The following is a 20,251-nucleotide window of genomic DNA, read 5'->3' on the forward strand; positions in this document are numbered from 1 at the left end:
GCCCCCGCGACATCCAGCTCTAGACGAAGATGGCAGCGGTTCTTACGCGCGCGCGTGTGTGTGTGTGTGTGTGTGTGTGTGGATCTGGGGCCTGGTTTCGGTCAGATGCCCCGTGACGTCCAGCTCTAGATGAAGATGGCTGAATCCGAAGCCATTGGTGACGGAGTGTGGTGAATTAAAATGGAGCAACTTCCCCTGAGGCCAGCTGGAGGCCGAACTCGAAGATGCCTGAGAGAAGGGGAACCTGCAAAGGAACAGACGAGAGTGTCGAGAGGTGAGTAGTACGGTGCGCTCAAATACGTCTTTGTTGATATCTAACACCTTTCCAAAAAGGATTTGAGGAGTATGTCAATTATACTACAATTAAATATTTTTAAAGGATTTGGGAAGGTTGAGTGAAATATAGGGGGGTGGGGTGCATTTCCAAGTCAGGTAATATTTTCCTAGGTTGGGGCCTGCTCTCAAGTTGGAAAAAAGATCAAGGAACAGAACACATTTTCGGCTGCAGTTATGTTTTGAAGAGGAAGCAACTCGCGAAGGGACATAAAACTTAGCAGAAAGAGGACACACACAAGCAAGTAAGAAAGAAAGAAAAAAAAAGACAAGACAGAACAGTGTTTGTTTATGGCACCTTACTGTGGAATCAAGACTCGAGTGGGCAGGTGAAATACCAGTAGAAGTGATTCTGTGGACTTGTAAGAAAAATAGAAATACTATATCCCCTCATGAATTCACTGTTACTATGATTAGATTAATTTTCAGGAAATAGGACTCACATCTTGGTTTCTTTCTTTTTTTCTTTTTTTTTAATCCAACACCATTTAGATAAATCTTGTAATGGTGGAGTTTCTAAAAGGAATGATAAACGGCCATCCTACCCAGGGCTTTAAAAGTGATAAACATTCGATGGTAATGTGTAGCCACCAGAGGGTAGAAACGAGTGAAAATATTTTGTCTTCCTTTGTATGGATAGCCAGTGCTTTTTGGAGTTGGGTTTTTTTTTTCGTTTCTTCTCCTTGGCATTTATGGTGTTAGCTATTTTAGAAGTAGAGATAGCACAGCACTCAGCCCTACATAATAATTTTAATATTAAAAAAATTATTTATTTTATTTATTTTTAATATTTCTATTTTGAATACAAAATTATTTCCCAGCTCTTCCCTAATCTTTTACCATTTTATGGAATCTTGTTTTTCTTTGTGTGTTAAGTGGTGATGGCTGTGGGGGGGTAGATTACACTTTGAGAGTTGTAAAACCGAACACTGAATGTAATATTCCATGTGTTAAAAACAAAGCAAAATGAAAGAAAGATAACAAAGAAAAAAAAAAACCCGAAATAAAAAACAACCACGTATCTCTAAACATATCCTCAACCCATTGACTTCTCTCCATTTTTACTGCTACCATTGTGGTCAACTCCGTATTACTGCAGCTTGACCTTCAAACTAATTTCCTTGCTTTCACCCTTGACCCTCTTTACTTCATTTGTCACATAAGCAGGCAGATCTTTTCAAAACTCGTCTTTTTACTTTGGGTCACCTGAGTCCACTCAGGTGTAAAAAACAGTTTTTCCCACTGAGTATTAATCCTTGTGATGCTTTATTTGAAGACAGCTGTTTCAGATAGATTTAACAAGTTTTTCACCACCAAGTTTAAATAGGCTCTACACCCAGTGTGGGGCTTGAACTCACAACCCCGAGATTAAGAGTCACATGCATTACCAACTGAGCCAGCCAGGCGCCCCCTGAGTTATCTTTCTTGATTTGTATATAACTTTATTTCGAATGTTATCTACAAATTCATTAATATAAAATGACTTACCCGGGATTACATAACTGGTAAGCCAAGAGACTTCATTTACTCATCCATCTGTTGCTAAATGTGAGACATTAGGCTGAGCTCTGGGGATACACCATGAACTAGAAAGACACCATTCATGTCTTCATAGAGCTTATCTTCTGGTGAGGGAGACGGGAAAGCAAACACAAAAGGAAGGCAAAATACTTGCAAGTTTTTAGTGGTGATGTGAAGGAAACAAGATCAATCTGTCTCTAGAAGATCATAGAATATTCTAGAATATGGCTCTAATCTAGGAATCAATGAATCAACAAATGTTTCTTCCCCCCCAAAAAACATTTCTTGTGCTGGTTGTTTTCCTTTGGCAATCATCTTTGGCTTTTGAACTTGCTATGGAGGATCAGGAATACTAGATGTTAAGTAGAGGTAGAAGATGTGATAAGAGGGATGCCTGGGTGGCTCAGTCGGTAAAGTGTCTGCCTTCAGCTCGGGGTCCTGGGATTGAGCCCGAGTCCGGCTCCCTGCCCAGCAGGGAGTCTGATTTACCCTCTCTCCCTCTGCTCCTTACCCCACACATGCATGTGCATGCATGTGCGCTCTCTCTCTCTCTCTCAAATAAATAAAATCTTAAAAAGAAAGATGTGATAAGATAGTAGAAGATTCCTAGATAATGAGAGTTAAAGGTTGTTCATTTCTCTCTTAAATGTATTCATTTCCCAGTCTGGTTTGTTTAAAGCCCACCAAACGTGCTGGGATGCCTGTTTGAGAGAAGTCCTTTTCTTGGCCGCTTGAGATCAAATATAAGGGTCTGTGAGACTGTAGACAGAATATGAGGGGGTGGATAATGACTGGATCAGCTTAATTAGAAGGGCACATACTGAGGAGAAGTGGAATTCCAGTTTAGATAGATAAGGAAAGGTCAGATTATGGTTAATAAATGTGACTTTAGTGTATTGAATGAATACACTTGAAAGCAGACGAGGAACTTGGCCTTTACCCTGACCACAGTGTAAAGTGATGGAAAGAACACAGGCTTTGGAGTCAGATGGATGAGGGGTTCACTTCGTAGCCAGATGATCTCAGGCAAGTTTCCTCACCTTGTTGAACCTTGATTTCCTCATTTGTGAAATGGGGGTAGTACTATCTCCATGGTGTTGTTTTAGAAGTTAGAGACAGTGAGTGCAAAGTGCCTTTCACATGATAGATGCTCCGTTATTGTTTGCTCTTATGGGGCATTGGTGAGCCACTGAAGGTTTGGGGGCAGGGTTGGTACTGGTAATAATAACTCATTCTTGGGGCGCCTGGGTGGCTCAGTCGTTAAGCGTCTGCCTTCGGCTCAGGTCATGGTCCCAGGGTCCTGGGATCGAGCCCCGCATCAGGCTCCCTGCTTTGCAGGAAGCCTGCTTCTCCCTCTCCCACCCCCCCGCTTGTGTTCCCTCTCTCGCTGTCTCTCTGTCAAATAAATAAATAAAATCCTTAAAAAAAAAAAAAAACAACTCATTCTTAGTGAGTTTATAACCAAATGCTGTACGTTTTAAGAACTTTATGTGTATTTTAATTCTCACAGCAGTCCTGTGAGAGATATAGTTATTATCCCTATTTTACAGTTAAGGAAACAGAGGCTCAGAGAGGTTATAGAATTTGTCCAAGGTCGCATAGTAATACATTTACTTAATTGTTCTTGCAGAGGAGGAAGGTTTGCAGCCAGGCAGTCTGAGTGCAGAACCTATGCTCTTAACCATTATTTTAGATTATGAAAACTTTATGAAGATCCATTTGGCAACAGTCTACAGGATAGAATTTAGATTTTTCAGTAAGAAAGAGAAAGGAAATTTTGAATTCATCATTATCATCTTTGTTTAGTAACCACCAAGTGACCATAAAATACTAGTCTTTGTCAAGCCTGTTAAAAAAAAAAATCCAGTCTCTGTCCTTTGTGGCATAACAGTGTAAGAACATATTAAGGATAATTCTTAAGAAAAGAATACTCGTATAATCCTTTACTTGGGTTAAATGTAAAAAGAGAATGTACGAACTAGAGCATCTTGAGCTTGAAGTGCACAAAGAAATTGAATTTTCTTAACAGGAGACTTGTTTTTTCTTACATATGCTGTTATTCCCTCTAAATAAATTGCTTGCTTATTGAATTCCATTTATTCTCCCCCTCAAACCCACATTATTTTGATTTGGAGACAAATGGGAAGACAGTGATTTTCCTCAACAGCCCAGTGGATTCAGCCTCTTTCTAGTTGAAAGTATAGGCACTAAAAACTTAACAAGTCCAGGCATTTATTTTTTCTCATTAGCTCTAATGCAGTTAAATGAAGACAATGAAATTGAGAGTTTACCTCAGATATTCCCTACCATCCCGATCAATACATAATAGTCCTATTTCTAGGATTTTTCTCTCCTTCCCTTTCTGTCTTCTTTTGGGAAAATGCCTTGGGGTTGAAAGCAACAAACCAAATAGCAGGCAAATAAAATCAGCTCTTCTATTTCCCTACCTGGAAAGGAAGGGAAAGAGAGCAAGAACCCCACCATCAAAGAGAACTGAAGCTTAGGCGTGCCATCCTAAAAAGCCCTTGTTCCTTCGGCACCCCCCCCCCCCCCCGCCCCGCCCGGAGCTCTGCAGCAATTCCTCAGAGATTGTGTAGTCTCCACTTTAAATATAAATATATATATAAAACTTCCCTCTGTCTCTTTCTCTCCTCCTCCCTCTCTCCTTTTTTATTTTTTTAATTTCCTATAATGAAGTTTCCTATTGGATAAAATCAGCTCCCTGATTTATGCCTGGTTCCTATTGGAAGTTCTCAGGGGCTGACATCACTTAGGAAAGCGAGGGGGTAGGGCTGCCAGATCAGTTTGTCACCACCCAGGCTCCCTAGCCTTTGGCTGGGTGCAACTTCCATTTTAGGTGTTGGATCTGAGAGGAAAAAAAAAAAAAAAAAAAGGGAGAGACTGAGAGAGAGGGAGAGAGAGAGAAAGAAGAGCAGGAAAGATCCTGAAAGGAGGAAGAAGTGGCGAAAAATCAAGTACCTTGCTGGATTTGTCTTTCTCAGCACATTGACGAAGCCTTGGGTTTCTTTCTTAAAGGACTGGTTTTTAGAAGTCAACATTTGAGGTGTGTGCCTTTTTAAAAAATGTGTGTACAAACGGGTAAAGGAGGAGAAGCCAAGTCGAATTTTTGTCTTACGGTAACCAGAGGGAAGTTAAAAAGGAGAGAATCTGCTCTGCTGACGGGTGACTTTTAAGCAATTATTAGTTTTTCTTTCTACTTACTTTGGGGAATTTGGGTATTATATTAAAAAGTAAAATATTCAAGACCCAGAAACAAACTTCTAGGTCTGTCTAATGTAGAGATGAATAGATTCAGAGGGGTGAGAGCAAATTTACATTTACATGTAAATTTACATTTTGGTGTGTTCTCTGATTTTATATTTTTCTGGTTTAAGCTAACAAACTTCTATTTTCAGAGCCCAAACCAAAAGTTCGGTTTTTCAGCATGTTGCGTGTGGGTTGGGAAAGGAATTTGTCCTGGTCAGAAGCTAGTTATAAGATGGTTCTTCGTATGTTTCAAAACTTTTTTTCCTGTTATCATTAGATTTGTGGAAGTGGAAAGTTGTAGGGAGCTTTGCAGCTTTAAATGGTGGTGTTTTTTTTTTTTCCCCCCAGAGAGTTTGAACAGCCCAGATCAGTTTCAGCCCTGCTGTTCCTGGGTGGATCCCTCTTTTACTTTTCCAGGTGCGGTGGGTGGGAGCCTCATTCTCCTGCTAGACGTAGCCTCCCTGCTTTGCTTTATAAAAGAAAACAAATGGATCCATGTTAAACTGCCATTCCTTTTCTTCCTAAGACTACCTTTGATGGCAGAGATTTGTGGAGGTGTCGTAGGTTCAGTTTGCAAGTACCATAACGTTTGGTTTCTGTGTTTCAAGGGATAAGGAAATTCTAATCATGCCTTTTCAGTTCACCTGAATAAAGTGGCAACACACCTGGAAATATTTTCAGCATTGTGCTCTCTGAAAGAGCCGTGGATTAAATAAGATGAGGTTAAGAGAAAACACTCAATGCAAACTTTAGTGTTTAGAATACATTTAAGAAAGCACAACAGGAATTCTTATTTTTAAGCCAACTGAAAGTTGTTTTTTGGAGGTGAGTTTTTTGGTTTGGTTAATTTGCTGTGAAATCAGAAATCTGTAAGAGCTGAAGGCCCATGACTGCTTTTATATATTTAATCTTAAGATTTGTTTTTTGTTTTTGCAGATACATTCTTGCAAAAATACTGTTTGTAGATAATTATATAGCCAACTCATCGGTAGCTGAAAACTGTGTTCCCTTCTTTCTGTCTTTGAAAATGCAAATTGGTCTGAAAATTATAGCTGGAATAGGTACTGCCCTGATTGTAACAAGATGGGCCTTAATAGATAAGCTGCTCTTTAGCTTTAAACTGGTATGTATCTTTAGTAATCCTCTGGTTTTGTGCCCTCCCCCCATTCTTTTTAGACCACAACACTTCCTTGAATTTCTTTTCCAGAATGGGAGTATTTCTTGAAAGATGATTTCATCCTTGTGAGGTTGTGGCTTCAGAGGAAACAACTTTGTTCCTTCTTTTAATATAATCTATTCGAGGGCTACAGTAAAATCTTGATGTCTGGATCCCATAATCATAGCAAGTGCAGTTAAAGGAAAAAGACAATGTGTACAGTCTGTTGGGCTGTAGTTCTCATTTAATATTTTCCAAATTTTCTTTCAAACATTTCTCTGCCTTGACTCCAGCCTAGGGGAGGTTTCTTGGTGGATCTTCGGAGGGTTGGTCATGTTGCTGCCAGAGTGTCGGTTTTCCACTCAACCTTTAGGGGGAGGGATAAGGGAATCTGAAGGAGGAGTACAAAGGCAGTTTGAAAATAGGTTCTGGATGACTGAGTGGTGGTGATTTGGTTCCAGCTTTAAATACTGGGCTTTGTGTAGCTGCAGTGAGCATCCTAGTAACTAGCGTACAGGACTATTTCCACAACTGAGGCTTTGTTTTGACTGGTGTGTACTATAGAGCCTTTTGGTTGATAAGATGGAAGATTTGTCTTTTACCTCACCTCTACTAGTTCTTTCAGGAAATATAAGGGGTGCAAATAAGTAAATCTTTTATTTTTTGTTTTGCTCCTCATTTTGGTTTTTGGGTAAAAAATAACAAGTAAGTATGAGTTGTGCAGATTTTTATTTTATTTTTTTGTTTGACTCCTATATACTGTTGGTTTCTTTGTTATATGACTAAGGTACGGTCTGTGTATTCCAGGTGGGTGTCTCTTTTGAGTGGTTAGAGTTCTAGTGCCTATCTTAGGGTTCCAAATTATGGAGAGTCACAGAGGCAAGGATATGTTCTCTGAGTATAAAAATTGGGACTATTGGAGATGTTAAAAAAAAAAAAAAGCTCCGAGTAATTGCAATTCAGCCTTAGGTTTATGAGGTAGTTGCTCTCTAGGGATGGGTGAGACAGGATGGATGCAAATAAATTAAGCATAGATCACTATACAGTTGGAATAACAAAATGATTAGCTCTGTATAATTTATTGTTTTCTATTTTAGAACCTGATGGTCCCCTGTTATTTCCAGCCCTCTCTCCCCGCCCCCTTGTTGTTTTTTACTGCGTGCTAAGCATTTTGCATAAACTATTTACTTAATTTCCCACAACTGTTTTTTAAGGAATGTGAGCCTCAGAGAAGCTGAGGTTTGCTGAAAATCTCACTGCCTGTAAGTGGCCAAGGCCAGGATTAAATCCTTGTCTGACTAACTACAAAGTCCATGGACTTAGCCACTAATGTACTACTTATTCTCTAGAGAGAACAGAAACAAGAACCAGAACTAAAATGAGCCCTTGATAGAGGCAGAAGTGTTTAATTTTGCAGAGGGCCAGCCCCCACTTAGATTTCCAACCCCCTGCATGTTGGGATAATATATGTAAAAAACCCATTTTCCATAAATCCCATAGGGAGCTGAATATGTTAGAATGGGTATTATCTCAGTCTTTAAAACAGGGATCTTCCCATATGCTCATCGTTGCTGTCCTGATTTCTTAAATTTACCGGAAATGCCTCCAACTTTGATAATCGGTGAAATTTCTTCTTCCAGACAATTTTCAGGGATGTGGTTTGGAATGATCTTGCCAACTTGCAGGGAGAGGCTTGTAACAGTAGCTCAAAAATGTTCATCACACTGTGTTAAAATTGTCTACTTATTTTTGTCTTTCCCTCTAGACTGTGAGCTGCTTGAGTGTAGATGCTGTGTTACTTCTGTGTCCTCTTAGCACCTATCTCAGTGTCTGGTATATACCGAGGTGTCAGTAAGCCTTGGTTAAATAAGGCACTTGATGGGAATCACTGAGGGACTTTTGTGGGGAAGGCTAAAAGGAAGTTGAGATAGGAAGCAATACAACTGAGATTAATGAAATCACATTGTGATTTAGATACTTCTGCTGTAGTTTGTAGTTTCGACCTTTTACACATTTCCTACCTCCATTTTTAAGGTTTCTGGAGATAATTGAAGATTTAAAATTTTAATTAAAAACAAAATTCTGTTTCTTTTCTGTGAAAGCTGTCCAAAGAATAGGATAAAAAGTAAGGGTCCTAATATTTTATAATCTAGGCAGCTGTTAACTTCAACCACTGAAACCTTAAATACAGCCATTGTCTAGGGGAGAGGCACTGCTTACCTGGAACTTTACTAGGGCAGCAGCAGGGACGTATTGCTTTCAGACATGCTGGAAGTGAGTGGTTTTAAATATACTAGTTAATAAAAACATAAAAAGCTTGGGATGATAGTTTTGAACATCAGTGTTGTAAAGAAAGTATGTTCGGATATCATTGTATTTTTTTTATCAGTGCTTCTGCCATGAAACTTCAGGAGATTTTGTTCACAAAGTGTATTGGGAAGTTTATGAATTTAAGAACCCAAATTGGTATTCATGGGTAATTTAGAACGATAGTCACAAGAAACTTGCCTAAAAGAATGATGCGTAGGTTATCAGTATGTGATTTCGTGTTCTCTTCCATTGCACAAGGATTCAAATGCCTTGATCATAAAGCTGAAACATGGATCGCTCTGCCTGCAAGGTTTCCAATAGAGAGCTGCCTGCAAGGTTTCCAATAGAGAGCATTGATACAGCCTGGCAGGGACAGAGGAAGAAGGAAGAACTGATATTCTGGTTAGAACTAGCAAGGGGGAAACAAGTGTATGGATAGATTTGTATTTGGTTATATTGTATAATGTATTTTTGGGAGTAAATGCGCCCCCCCACCCCGTATTTGGGATTACATGTCATTGGTTATTAAATATTAAACATTGAGAATGGAGCCCGCATTTACTGTTGTGGTTCAGGGACAGTGTTATCCATTTTTAGGCCCATTTCTTCAGTTGAGTCCTTCAGTCTGACTGGAGTGATGTGGGCAGTTTAGATCAGGCATTTCGTGGGGACATTATAAGGATCGTTTTCTTTTAAAGCCTTCTTTGCTGGCCAACAGGTAGTTTGGTCATCACTTTTACAAAAGATATCCCATTATATGATGATAAAAGCAACTTCAAACTTTTAATCTTGAAAAAAATTTCAAACTTAGAGGAAAGTTCTAAGAATAGCGCAAGAACTCCTGTGTATCCTTCAGTCATCTAGACACCCATGGTTAACCTTTTGCCTCAAATGCTTTATTATTCTGTATTTTTTGATCAATATGCTGACCGAACAGAATGTCCAGTCTAAGAGTTCCACACATCTGGAGAGGCAAGGCAGTGTAGCATAGTGGTTAAGAGCATGGATCCCTGAGCTAGTCTACCCGGGATCAACTCTTGCTCTGCCACCTACTAGCGTTTGCCTTGGGCAAATTGTTTAACCGCCCTAAGCTTTGGTCTCTGTTGGTAAAATGAGGACAGTATTATCCATCTCATAGAATTGTTGTGATGCTTAAGCGATTTAATAAATGTAAAAATGGTGCTCATGGTAATGCCTTGTAAGTTTTTGCTATTAGAATGGATGCTTTAAATGAATTCAGATTATCATTTGTCTGTTGGACTAAATAAATACCCTTTAAGGTCTCTTAAAACCTGATATTCTAGGGTATAGATGTTTGTATTAGGGAATAAATGGGCTTCCTGGATGAGTAAGCTGTTTTTTTAATTTAATATTTTATTTATTTATTTTTAAAGATTCATTTATTTACTTGAGAGAGAGCATGCACGCAGCAGGGAGGGGCAGTAGGAGAGGGTGTCTTAAGCAGACTCTACCTTGAGTGGGGAGCTCGATGTAGGGCTCCATCTCAGGACCCTGAGATCACAACCTGAGCCAAAGCCAAGAGTCTGGCGCTTAAATGCATAACCCAGGTGCCTCTAAGATTTTATTTTATTATTATTTTTTTAAAAGATTTATTTATTTATTTATTTGACAGAGAGGGAGAGAGGGACAGCGAGAGAGGGAATACAAGCAGGGGGAGTGGGAGAGGGAGAAGCAGGCTTCCCGCAGAGCAGGGAGCCCGATGGAGGAGTCGATCCCAGAACCCTGGGATCATGACCTGAGCGGAAGGCAGGCATTTAAGGACTGAGCCACCCAGGTGCCCCTAAGATTTTATTTTTAAGTAATGTTTATACCCAACGTGGGACTTGACCTTACAGCCCCAAGATCTTGCATGCTGTACAAACTGAGCCAGCCAGGCGCCCCAAGCTAACTTTTTTTTAATGGGGAAAAAAAGTGTGTAATAATAGGCAAGTCTGGGGAGTTATTTGGGCAGGGTTGTCCAAACTATAGAGATGGATAGCTTTTAATAAAGTAAAGTGAGGCATTATTGGGAGAAAAGAAACAGATTGCAGAGCTTGAATATCTTACAGTAATTTCTTCAGAGACCTGGAGACTTTAGGGAAAAGCAGCCATACAGGTTTCTCCCATTCTTTAAAATATTTCTTTATTTTAGAGAGTGCGCATTGGTGTGCGCGCGCACACAGACTAGGGGGAGGAGGAGCAGAGGCAGAGGGAGAAGCAGGCTCCCCGCTGAACAAGCAGCCTGATGTGGGGCTCGATCCCAGGACCCTGAGATCATGACCTGAGCCGAAAGCAGATGCTTACCTGACTGAGCCACCCAGGTGCCCCTCTCCCATCTTTTCCATCTACAAGAGACAGCACTCTAGCATCCAAGGGTAAACTTTCTTTAATTTTGCAGAGAATGGACTGGAAAAGCTTTGTTTGGGCTTACTATTCTTGACTTTGGACCAGATTCTTTTTTTTTTTTAATTTTTATTATTTTTTAAAGATTTTATTTATTTATTTGACAGAGACACAGAGAGAGAGGGAACACAAGCCGGGGGAAAGGGAGAGGGAGAAGCAGGCCTCCCGCTGAGCAGGGAGCCAGATGCAGGGCTCGATCCCAGGACCCTGAGATCATGACCTGAGCTGAAGGCAGAGGCTTAACGACTGAGCCACCCAGGTGACCCTCTTTTTTTTTTTTTTTTTTTAAGATTTTATTTATTTATTTGACACAGAGAGACACAGCGAGAGAGGGAACACAAGCAGGGGGAGTGGGAGAGGGAGAAGCAGGCTCCCCGCAGAGCAGGGAGCCTGACACGGGGCTTGATCCCAGGACCCCAGGATCATGACCTGAGCTGAAGGCAGACACCCAATGACTGAGCCACCCAGGCGCCCCTGGACCAGATTCTTTATCCCACCAGGATTTTGTAAGGTAATATTCGGCTATGAATGGTTGTACAGGAAACTACATAGAAATGAAGGCAGGCTTTTACCATCCCTTTTCTTGAAATAAACTTCCCTCTTTTATGTTCAGGAAACATCATTCTCTATTTTTTTTTTTTTTTTTAAGATTTTATTTATTTGACAGAGAGAGACACAGTGAGAGAGGGAACACAAGCAGGGGGAGTGGGAGAGGGAGAAGCAGCCTTCCTGCTGAGCTGGGGGAGCCCGATGTGGGGCTCCATCCCAGGACTCTGGGATCATGACCTGAGCTGAAGGCAGATGCTTAACGACTGAGCCACCCAGGTGCCCCCATTCTCTATTTTCAACCCTTATTTATGGACTTCGTAAAACTGGGGCGTGTAGAAATTTTGAGTTCATCAGTGTTTCAGTGCTACCTGTGAGAAATGTGCTTCTAAGAAAGAGGTCTGCTCTTGTATGTGGAAAAGACAAACTGTGGCCTGTGGGAAATGTATATGTGTTAGATGCAGCCTTGCCTGGAAACTTCTGGGTTTCTTCTAGCTGAAGGTTTTCCTTCTCGTCATACTAACTAACCCATGAAACCGGTGTTCTGAATAGTATTTAAACTAATTTCTGTTGGCACTCCATAGCTTCCTATCATAACTCCCCACCCAACTCTTTACATTTTTTTTTTTTATTTTTATTTTTATTTATTTATTTATTTATTTATTTATTTATTTTTATTTATTTATTTGACAGAGAGACACAGCGAGAGAGGGAACACAAGCAGGGGGAGTGGGAGAGGGAGAAGCAGGCTTCCCGCCGAGCAGGGAGCCCGATGCGGGGCTCGATCCCAGGACCCCGGGATCACGACCCGAGCCGAAGGCAGACGCTTAACGACTGAGCCACCCAGGCGCCCCGACATTTTTTTTTTTTTAAAGATTTTATTTATTTATTTGAGAGAGAGAGAATGAGAGAGAGAGCACATGAGAGGGGGGAGGGTCAGAGGAAGGAGCAGACTCCCCGCAGAGCAGGGAGCCCGACGCGGGACTCGATCCCGGGACTCACTCCAGGATCATGACCTGAGCCGAAGGCAGTCGCCTAACCAACCGAGCCACCCAGGCGCCCACTCTTTACATTTTTTTAACCCGCGTTTCCATCTATTGATTCTTCTGCATTTTCTCCCTTTTGTTTGCTTTCCTGATCTCTGGTGTCCCCTATCTTTTCTCTTGAGGTTGGTAGTCTTCATGGGCATTGTTTTGCCTTGCTAACACTTAATATGGAAGAAGTTTCTGATTCTTATCATAGAATAAATTGTACTTATGTGCTAAAGGTACAAGTATTAGGATACTGCTTCTGGTTTATTCAGTTAGATCTAGATTAAGATAAATTGTGATTCAAGAAGATCTCTTCTAGTAATTCAGATTAGTTTTTATTTTCAGATCTCATCCACATTTACTAATTAATTACTCATTTTGGGTCACTTGACAGTGGAGCAAAAGTGTGTGCTTCCTGTGTTTTTCTCTGTTGGAATGCAGTAGCACATTGAGAGACTGCTTTGTGGTGTGAAAAGATCTTTGTTTTAGGGAGCTTATATTTTAAGAAACCAAAATATATTCTGATGGTTGAGGACATAACACATTTTATAGAAACTAGGTCAACTTTCCAATACTTTTATCAAAGCACCTACAGCTTCCATTTCTTTGCAGGTGAAGTGAATCTCATTGAAACAGTGTAGCTGGTGTATATTCAGCACACTTTTAAAATAGAGTAGCCTGTTTTAAAGGAGAAATTAGTGCCAATCTGATTTGTTTCCACTGTTTCTGTGTTGGAATGGGGGAAGTTCTGTAACCTCTCTGCTGTTCTGTTCTCCATTGACTACTTTGTAAACCAGGGCAGAGTTGGTCATTTGAATGTGTACCCTGCTGAAGGTCAGCCAAATCTGCAGGTCAGGCTACAAGAGACCCCAGCTGATGGGCCAAAGATCACAATTAGAAAAAAGTAAAGAAAGTTACATTAAATGGAAATCAGAGATGTCATTAAGTGCATTTCTGAAATTAAGTATCATCACAGATCTTTCAGAAAGAGGGCTCCCAACAGTAAGCAAGAATCTTTTTACTCTTTCCTATTTTTATTTTTAAAAATTGCCTTCTTAGGCTATTTTAAGAAAACATGACAGCATTCTTTCTTTGTCCCATCCTGTTATCTTACTACTTACATGAGCTCTTATATACATGTGAAAATACCAGTTTTGCAACCACTCATAAGACTCAGAAGACAATATATGGCCCAAATTATTAATTGAAAGAATGCCTGCCTGGCTCAGTCGGTGGAGCACACAACTCTTGATCTTGGGGTTGTAGGTTTGAGCCCCATGTTGGGTGTGGAGATTACTTAAAAAATCTTTAAAAAAATTAAAGACTGAATTGTTTTGCACATGTATATGTCACTCTCTTGGTATAGAACTTTATTGCTAGAAACTTTTTTGGCAGGAGAGGGGCAGGATTTCTTTACTCCAAATATTTAGTTTTAACAATACAATAGTTATCTTTTAAATCTCCTAACAAGATGTAGTGAATAAAACTTTGTGTGCAAAAGTATAGAAAAAAAATGAACAGAGTTGAGTTTTCTAAAATTTAACTTTTGTTTTCATTGGAAAAGTGAAACATCTTCATTCATTTAAGAGAAATTTGAGGGATACCTGGGTGGCTCAGTCAGTTAAGCGTCTGCCTTCGGCTCAGGTCATGATCCCAGGGTCCTGGGATCGAGCCCCGCGTTGGGCTCCTTCCTTGGCGGGGAGCCTGCTTCGCCCTCTGCCTGCTGCTCCCCCTGCTTGTGCTCTTTCTCTCTCTCTCTCTGACAAATAAATAAATAAAATCTTTAAAAGAAATAAAAAATTTGAGAGCCTGTGGTATGCTATGCACTAGAATATAACAGTACACCAGATAGACCTCACAGAGTTTATATTCTAGTTGGAAGAGATAGATAATAAATAAGTAAATGTATAGTATGCCAGAGTGTGGTGATATTACTGAGAAAAAATAAAGCAGAATATGTAGAATGGTGAATAAGAAGTGCAAGGGTAGGAGTGAAGTTTTTAAATATAGAGAGTGGTTGGGGAAGGACTCACTTAATAAGGTATGTTTGAGAGAGACCTAAAAGATATTAGGGTGAAGTCATGTATATATGAGTAGAAAGTGCAAAGGTCCTGAGGCTCGTTGTTAACAGTGAGCAAGAGAGATGGGGGGAGAAGTAGACCTACTCAGAGAAGTTCAATGGATATGTGTTGGGGGGAAGAGGGGATAATTTAGGACCTTGTCATGCACTGTACAGTGCAAAAAAGTATCTCCTTCCCACTTCAGACCCCAGAGACAACAGCTGGTAATGACTTTTTGTGTGTTCTCTGTAAAGAGTTGAGGCAATACCTGACCCAGCCTCCATCTTTTTTTTTTTTTTTTTTAAAGATTTTATTTATTTATTTGACAGAGACACAGTGAGGGAGGGAGCACAAGCAGGGGGAGTGGGAGAGGGAGAAGCAGGCTTCCCACTGAGCAGAGAGCCCAATGCGGGGCTCGATCCCAGGACCCTGGGATCATGACCTGAGCCGAAGGCAGACGCTTAACGACTGAGCCACCCAGGCGCCCCCCAGCCTCCATCTTTGTCCCATTGCAGAAGTTCCATGTGAGTATAGTTAGCACATAATTTGCAGAGTAGCAGATCTTGCATAGATTGATGACCCTTGTCTTGGAGAATATAATAGCTTAAAATAAGCTTATGTGTTTGGGAAGTAAGATAAAAAAAAATTTCTTCCCTAGAGAAATATATTTCTCTACCTTCTTATCTACATAGTCAATTTTCTATGAACAGGAGAACTGACAGCCTAGATCTGGTATAGTTTCCTTTTGAGTACGTTTGTTGCTTTGGTTTATGACCAAATATGCCTACCCCACTTATCTGTTGCTTTTCCCTTTGTTCATTTGACCAAAAAGCTCCTGCTTCCCCCAAGTCCTAATCATTGGTATTTGATGGCTTCAGGGACCACGTTATAGGTCATCCTATTCATATTTCTGTTTTGCACTGGTTTCCCTTTCCATAGGTATGTTTAAGCATTAAGGGTTATTAAAGCATATACTGAGCTGGTTGGCTTTGGTGGGATTGAGGAGTAAGCACCAACTATTTAGTGATTGATGTTCTATGGCAGCCACATACGGGAAAGTAAAAGGATATTTGATTTCTAGAGTACTTGTGTCTTGAATCACCCATTCTTACTTTCCCTCTTAAGATAATCTAGTTTAGCTAGTCCTGTCGTTCAGTGAAAGAATCTCTCTGTTGCCCTTGCTGTAAGTTTGGAGTTTGGCCCTGCACTTGACCTGGTTACCCTCTGTCCTTCTCTTTAATTATACCTATCTAGTTGTCATCCTGTTACTTAGTATCATCCTTGGGAGATGACCTCAATCAGGAAACATTTATTTCCTTACCATCCCCTTCTCCTTTGGTCAAGTAACTGTGTCATCTTGCGTAGGAAATACTCTAGGCAATCACAGATTCCCCTAATTTTGAAGTTGCTTTAAATAACTGCTTGATGCGTATTACTTCAACATTTATAGATGTTTGTAGTTGTCTTTTTAAAAAATATTTATTTATTTTAGAGAGCACGTGTGCACACATGAACGGGGAGGGGCAGAGGGGGAGGTAGAGAGAATCTCAAGCAGACTTCCCACTGAGTGCAGAGCTCCATGCAGGGCTCAATCCCACGACCCTGAAATCATGAGCTGAGCCAAAACCAAGAGTTGGATGCTCAATCAACTGAGCCACCCAGGCGCCCTGTGTTTGTAGTTGTCTTGAAAGTATGTTTTTCAATGGCATTCTTCTTTCCTAAATCTTCAGTGACACATGTTTCCTGTGGAAATATTTCTCTTTATGGTTCTTCTAAAAACATTTTGCTACTCACTTGCTCTTACTCAAACCAGAAGTTAAAGTGACTTTTGCTTGAATAAGTGTCAGAAGTAACCCTTGAATCAGTATTTTCAACTGGACTAGAATTATCTAGGGTCGTGAATTCTAGATTTGGGACTTTGGACTTCTTTTGGGATGGGATATGGAACCAGTCTTTCAAAATGTTGGCACAGCTCTTCGTTTCTTGGAGGGCAGTTGAACTAAGTTGTTTTAAAAATAATCAGGGTTGTCCAGTCTGCAACTGGACGTACTCTCCAGTGTACAGCTTAGGATTCCAAAAAATGAGATAATTCTTTTCTAGGTTCTGAGTCTAGAGTATAGGATTTAGGACTGTGTCATTCCAGCCATCCTTATATTTAAACCCATGCTTTCCAACAGCCTCTAATCCAGCCTGGAATAATGATCTGAGCTGTCCGGTGGACAATAATAGGCCCAATACAGTATTTAACATACTTTCAGGGATCATTTCTATAGTTCGTTAATAACAAGTGCCCTTCTTGCTAGAGGAGTGTGTGTGGTGGTCAGAGGGTTGTCAGGGATAGGCTAGTACAGTGGTTCCCAACAGCTGACTATCAATCATTTTGAGAGCTTTTTAAAAGCATGAATTCCCAGGCATTCCCTCTAGAAATTGAGGTATGGGGAATGAGAAGGTAGATTTGGGAGATTGTATTTTTAATTTTTTTTTTAATTTTTTAAAATTTGTTTTATTTTAAGATTTTATTTATTCATTCGAGACACAGAGAGAGAGAGAGAGCATGAGCAGGGGGAGAGGCAAAGGGAGAAGCAGGCTTCCCGCTGAGCCAGGAGCCAGACGTGGGGCTCGATCCCAGGACCCTGAGATCGTGACCCGAGCCGAAGGCAGATGCTTAACCATCTGAGCCACCCAGGTGCCCCTAATTTTTTTTATTCTTTTAAAGTTTATTTAAGTAATCTCTGCACCGAATGTGGAACTTGAACTCATGACCCTGAGATCAAGAGTCACATGCTCCTCCGATGGACATCTCCAGCCAGGTGCCCCAGAGATTGTATTTTCTTAAAAACCTTTCCAGGTGATTCTGATCACTTAGGTTTGAGGACCATAAAACCTGAACATTTGAGTTGAAGCTACATATCTATGTGATTTCTCAGTTGGGTGGTTATTTAAATTAGTATGAGAAGTAGAAAAGAATAGTTCATGGTAGTGGACATGGTGAGAACGTGACTGATTTGAAGTTTTCTACCTCTGTATGCTGTATTGTACAGGAATTACAGATGTCACGGCCTGATTTGGGGGTTATGCCAGTACTTAGCATGGTATGGAGAACTCGCCTGTTGTGAGGGAGGGAAACTTTTAGACCACATCTCCACTTCCCCTCTCCATTTTGAAATTGTGGAACAGATTCAGGAGAGGATGTTCTCATTGAAACTCAGCTGGACAATTTGTTTAAAACTCGACAGGAAGGGCCAATGTTACTTCCTATCTGAAAAGGAAGTGCTGGCTTCCTTCCCTTCCTCCTTGGCTAGCTCTGGCCAACTTCTAATATGTTTGGGGGAGGGGCCGATCATGTTAATACTTTTCACTGGCTACCCGTGCCTTGGGAAATCAAGTTACCATCATTGTTCAAGTGTGGAAACATCATGTTCGTTCCCTTCTTTCCTCATTTGAAACGTGGAGATGGATGCTGTGTGGTCTCTTGTCTCCTTGCCCTTGTGTGAGAGCCCTGTGCTGTGTTTGGCTGTTGCAGTCCAGGAAGCTTCCCAGTCTCCCAGACATTACTTTACATTCAACCTTATACCATCCCTGTAATTCCTGACATTTGAAAATAGATCAAGGAGCTGTAGGGAAGAAACTGAAATCCATTTGACACTGAGGGGTAAGTTGCGGAAAAGAGAACATAATTGGGTAGAAGGGAGTGGGTGACAAAGGTTTCTTATTTTTAAATTGAGCCAAGAAACATTCCTTCTAAGTGGGGCCAGTTGGCACTCTTCCTGCTATTTTAGTCCAGGCTTCTCCTTCCTACTGGCCAGTCAATTGTATTAAGTGTTTGATGTGAGTTTGAACTGTGGTCTCTGGGGTTGGGGGGAGGGAGAGTGGTGGAAACAGCTGGTGCCTTCATCAAGCTATTTCAATTACGCTTCTTTTCAGAGTGTTTGGGGGGGGGGGGGGGTGGAGGATTGGAGGAATTGGATGTATGTTAGCAGAGCCCCAGCAACTCCCATGTGGTGGGATTGGATTCTCAGGCACTCTTAATACCATGTGGGATGCTGGCTAGTTGGAATGTAGCTAAACCTTCTTCAGTCACATTCTTTTCTCTGCCTCCCCCCCCCCCAATTCTTTCAGCTTTGGGCTTGATTTGGAAAGAGGGGTATGTGGGAAGTTAGATAGCAAAACAGATTCATGCTCTTCCAACCACTGAGTATTCAGCTTAAGTCTTGGGCCCCCTCCATTGACTTTCTCCTTACCCATTCATTACTCCTTTGGTTGAGTTTTCTAAATATGTCTGCAAACAGCCAGAGATACAATTAGAACCAGGACCTTTGGTGAAGTCATGCTGAATTGTAATTGGTTGGCTATACTGTTCTCTTTCCTTCCCTCACACCCTGGGGTGAATGTATTTCTGTCTCAGCACCGCTTTTCTGTCTCACCTGCTCAGTTTGAGGCAGAGAACCCGCTAAGCATCCTTTTGGAGCAGCAGCTTTGATATGGGTGTGGCCAGTCCTCTGGGGCGAGTCTTTTACAGCCCTCTTTTTTTTTTTTTTTTAAAGTATCTGAAAACCCTCCTAGATTTTTTGGTCTCCTTTTGTGTAATTACCTCCCATGATACTACTTAATTGACTTATTTGGCCTGGGCTATGATGAGGGAGAATGGGATAAAAATAGTAACAATTGGGGGCACCTAGATGGCTCCATCTGTTAAGCGATCCACTCTTGGTTTCTACTCAGGTCATGATCTCAGGGTGGTGAGATCGAGCCCAGCCATCAGGCTCTGCACTGGGGGCGGAGTCAGCCTGAGATTCTCTCTCCCTCTGCCCCTCCCACTCATGCTCTCTCTCTCAAATAAATAAAATCTAAAAAAAAAAAATACAATTGGAACTACTTTTTCAGTTATTCTTTTTTTTTAAAAAAGATTTTATCGGGAGAGGAGAGCGAGAGAGCGAGCGAGAGAGCGTGCGCGCGCGCGAGAGAGCCCTCGTGCAGGGGGAGGGGCAGAGGGAGAGGATCTCAAGCCGACTCGTGCTGAGCACAGAGCCTGACGTGCGTCTCCACCCTGAGATCGTGATCTAAGCTGAAATCAAGAGTCAGACCCTTAACCACCTGAGTCACCCAGGCACCCCTCGGTTATTTTTGAGAGAAGAAGGGAGTTAGTCTGATTCAGTGCTAGGTAAGAGATCTTAAGCTTTTGTGTGTGTGCTTCAGTGATAGTTTGCAGTGGCTAGGCTCTGCCATTGAAGTTCTGTTCTAAAGCCTAGCGTTGCTAAATACCCATTCTTCTACCCAGCCTTAGAATGGCTGACTGTTGTGTATATTCCTGCCCCACCTCCTTCCACCTCGTTATGTCAGATCCAGGTATGAGTTAATTCCTTCTAAGTTGTGCTGTTTCAGACTTAAGCTCCTTTTGCATCATATACTATCTAAATGAGGGTTCAGCCCAGACTACTTCTAGCAGATTCAAGAAGAAGGGGGAAGGAGTTTTTAGGAGAAAGAAAAGGAGAATAAACGATGAGAAATGATAGCATACTAGTCCCCTGTTCGGAGAACTCTGTGCTGAGCCTGTGCAATGCTTTATGCAAAGGGAATGGAGCCCTGTGGGCAAAGGGTGTTCCTTCTTTGGATTTCAAGAATCT

At 41.2% G+C, this 20,251-nt stretch overlaps 1 protein-coding gene across 9 annotated transcripts in view; it reads left to right on the top strand.

Moving 5' to 3' along the window:
• The first annotated feature begins 4,644 nt into the window (after positions 1 to 4,644).
• The window catches only part of CTNND1 (catenin delta 1), a 47,719-nt gene continuing 32,112 nt past the window's right edge, over positions 4,645 to 20,251 (top strand). For 8 of the 9 annotated variants that reach the window (XM_032414199.1, XM_032414202.1, XM_032414204.1 and 5 more), the window contains exon 1: positions 4,645 to 4,918. The gene's annotated coding sequence lies outside the window, so the exon portion shown is untranslated. The other variant, XM_032414200.1, reaches the window with a different exon arrangement.

This window comes from Phoca vitulina, unplaced genomic scaffold (genome assembly GCF_004348235.1).
Source record: "Phoca vitulina isolate PV1807 unplaced genomic scaffold, GSC_HSeal_1.0 scaffold16, whole genome shotgun sequence".
NCBI classification, from domain to species: domain Eukaryota; kingdom Metazoa; phylum Chordata; class Mammalia; order Carnivora; family Phocidae; genus Phoca; species Phoca vitulina.